This window comes from Canis lupus, chromosome 16, assembly GCF_003254725.2.
Source record: "Canis lupus dingo isolate Sandy chromosome 16, ASM325472v2, whole genome shotgun sequence".
Taxonomy (NCBI): domain Eukaryota; kingdom Metazoa; phylum Chordata; class Mammalia; order Carnivora; family Canidae; genus Canis; species Canis lupus.
In genome coordinates, this window is record NC_064258.1 from 47,096,862 (window position 1) to 47,100,998 (window position 4,137).

Genomic DNA, 4,137 nt, shown 5'->3' on the forward strand with positions numbered 1-4,137 from the left:
TCCTTAAGGGTCAAAGTCTCAGTGATTTACTCCCCCAAGTGAAGACAAACAATGATGTCAGTTCTCATTACTTCTGCTCAATATTTTTAGAGTGGGCTAAGTAAAGAAAATGATAATAAGTGCATACCAGTTTGAAAGGGAGAAGACATTATGTCTTTGTTCACATGTTATAGGATCGTTTGCATAGAAAATCCCAAATAATCTACAAAAACTTCTAGAATAAGTAAATTATCAGGGTCACAGACTGCAAGGTTATAAACAACTGGATATGTAAATAGAAAAATCATTTCCCATACTTTTAAATAAATGAAATATTCGGGAATAAATTTAACAAAAAAGTAAGACATACACAGAACACTACAAAATGTTGTTGAGATTAAAGAAGGCTTAAATAATGTTAGTGGGTTAGAAAACTCAGTATTGCTAAGATGCCAATTCTGTCCAAATTGATCAATAGATCCAACACAATCCCAATAAAAATCCCAGCAAGCTTTTTGTCAAAATCAATAAGCTGATTTTATATCAGATGCAAAATACCTAGAGTAGCCAAAATGATTTAGAAAAGGAGGAATAGAGGACTTACACTACCTAATCGAGATGTATTATAAGTTACAGTATATAAGACAATGTGGTACTGGCATAACGATAAGATATGGATCAATGGAACAGAGTAAAGAGACCTGAAATAGACCCATATATATATGGTTGATTGATTTCAATAAGAATACTAACATAATTTAGTGGGGGAAGGGTAGTCTTTGCAAAGATGGTGTTCAAACTATTGAACATCCATAGGCAAATAAATAAAGCTTGCCCCTTACCTTGTATCTTACACAAGTTAACTCAAAATAGATCAGAGATCTAAATATAAGAACTAAAACTATAAAACATCCAGAAGAAAACGTAGGAGAATTTTTTTTTTTGTGATCCTGGCTTAGGCAAAAATTTCCTAGTAAGAAGGAAAAAGCAAGAATCATAAAAGAAAATAAATCAATAAATTGTACTAATCAGAATTGAGAACTAATCTGAATTAAGTGTTTTTGAAAGACAACAAATAAATAAATAAATAAAATTTTAAAAAATAAATAAATAAAGATACTTTACTAAAGAAGACAAATGGATAGCATATAAATACATTAAATAGATTCTCAACATCACTAGTCATTAGGGAAATGCAAATAGAAACCATAATGAGATACCACTATATACATACTAGCATGGCTAAAATTTGGAAGACTGACAATACTAAGTTCTAATAAGAATGCAGGGCATGCAAGATTATATAGCTTCTTCGGAGAACAGTTTTGAGAGATTCTCTTTCTTTTTTGTATATTTTTTTTATTGAAGTTTGATTTGCCAACATAAAGTATAACACCCAGTGCTCATCCCATCAAGTGCCCCCCTCAGTGCCCATCACCCAGTCACCCTGTCCCTCTGTCCGCCCCCCCCACCTCCTCTTCCACTACCCCTTGTTCATTTCCCAGAGTTAGGAGTCTAGTTTGAGAGATTCTTATAAAGTCAAACACACATACATTTTCTATATGACCCACAAGCCCATTCCTATTAATTTAACCAAGAGAAAGGAAGACATGTATTCATACAAACACTTACCTGTAAATATTTCTAGAAGATTTATTCATAGTAGCCTCAAACTGGAAACAATTCAAATGTTCTTTATCTGGGAAATGGATAAGCCAACAGTGGTGTACCTATGCAAAGGAATATACTCAGCCATAAAAAAGATCAATCTATTCATACCCACAGCAACATGGATGAAATAAAAAGCTTTATGTTAAGTGAAGGTAGCCAGATGCCCAAGGTTATACATTATATTATTCCATTTATGTTACATTCTTTAAAAGGCAAAAAGATAGAGGGAGAAATCAGATTAATAATCGTCAAGGTCCAGAACCAAGGAAAAGGCTTGACTGGTAAAAGGTCCAGAAGAACTTTTTGGGGTGCTGGAATCAGCCATAAAATTTGTCAAGACTCACGAAACTGTACTGCAAAGGGTGAATTTTATTTTTATATGTTATACCTTTATACCTTTGACTTTAAAATAAATGTAAAAAAAGAAAAAAGCTAACAGGGGGAAGAAAAGAACAAAGGCAGAGAGACATTAAGAGGACAGAAGAAAGGATGAAGCTTAAACCAGGGCAGAGACTGTTAAGCTAAAGGCATAGGGTTATAACCCTTCCCGACCCCCCCCCCCCCCCCCGTCTTTGGAATTGGAGACACCTGAGCTTGAATAATGGCTTTGCCATTTATTAGTGTGCGAACTTAGGCAAGTTAGTTAACTTCTGTAGTCCTGTTCATTCATCTGTAAAATGAGGGTGATAATAGTACCCATCAGTGAATGCTTAGGACGATGTCTACAGAAGAAATCACGTATTTTTCGAGTAGAGCTTAAAACGTCAAAGTGTTGTGATATGATCTTGTGATAGGATCTTGGAAATGAGGGGGTAGAGGGAGATAAGGCCGATGCATGGGTTTGGACTCAGGTGATTGACTGCCACCAGCTGACATACAGATCTGGAGGGCAGACAATGAGTCCAAGTTTAAACGAGATTGCAGAGCCGCTCTGACAGTCCTCTCGGTGAGCCTTCTGCTAAGAGCTGCATATAGGCATCCAGACCGCAGTATAAAGTGAAAGGCTGTAGTCGGTGATCTAACTTTCGGAGCAAAGAGATTAAAAAAAAAATCACAACATAGAAAATGCATTTTTAATTTGGGTTCGTGTTGAACATGTATCTAGGGGTTCATTTTATTGGGTGAATACCCACGCCAACTATTGTTATCATAACTCCTTGTGTCTTTGTGCTGAAACACAGTAGGCACTCAACAAATGTTTGTTGAATGAATCTGTTGATTACTCTGACTACATACAGGCAGCTAAGACCTCTTTAAATTCATGGTGTCACACGGAAGGATGGCAGGAGATGGTGCTTGCTTGCTACTTGGAGACTTTGCATTGAACTGATGGTTTCCTTTTATCATTTCTTCCCCAAATTATCTCTTAAATGCAGCTGCAGTTCTGTTTTATGCACTCATTGCATTTTTTATTGCACTGGCAGTTGGAACCTTGCAGGAAAGACCAGAATCTTCTCTGAATTTTTTTTTTTTTAAACGTTCCTTTTGTGACTTTGGCAACAGGTCCTGGAAGTGTCACAGGGAGAATAAGTTTGAGGATCACTACTTTATGGCCGAAAACTATTTTAGTTCATTGTTACCAGCTCAGTCTGCCTTGGGCACCAAAGTATTATGTTCCTAATCCTGCAGGAGCCTGCAAATTCAATTAAAATCTGGTGTGACTTCCTGAAAATCACCAGTTAGGATGACTGCATTCCCTTAATTGGGCAGGATAGCGCATGTCCTAAAACTTGCTGCTGTATCTTATTAGTAGGTATTTCTTACCACCCACAGTCCAAGAAAAAAGTCCTTGTTCTGTGGTCATCGTTTCTTCTGTGGACCTTTCGCTCACACTGTGTGTTTTCTCGGTGTCTTGTGCATGGAGCAGGTTGCCTTTGAATGTCATGGTTATTGAGCAAATTTGAAAATAAGTGGGTTTGTAGGAGTCAGAGTGAGAAGTTAACGGACTGTAGGAGGCATGAGTCATAGCTGCTCTGAGCTTCAGAAACAGCTCAGCTTGGCCAGCTGTGGGCATTTGCTTCACCGTTTTAGCAAGTGAATCTATCCGTACTCCCCCAAAAGGGGTAGGACACGAATGAGTTGGGAAGTCCTGAGTAGGAAAGTCCACATTTAAAAATTGTCCCTTAGTATCTCAGTTTCACTCAAGGATAGTCTTTGAGGACTGGTCATCACCCTGAGCTCACCAAAGTGGAGACAGGTGGAGGCAGTAATACAAAAAGTCTCACTTTTTCTGGTTAGGGATGCACCAAAGGATCTGCTGATACTGCATATTCAAAACTAGGACATCCTTAATGCTCCATCCTTTTTCTCAATTCCGACATCAAAAAATTCACATGTACGTTTCTGCACCGCACCCGCCAATGTGTTGGAAGGAAAAAGTTTGTAATAAAAAGAAGCTGAAAAAAGAGGCATAGCAACGTGGCTAGGTTCCATTTGTACCACAGTGATCGCACTAGAAAGAAGCTCAGACATGCCAGGATGCAGAGA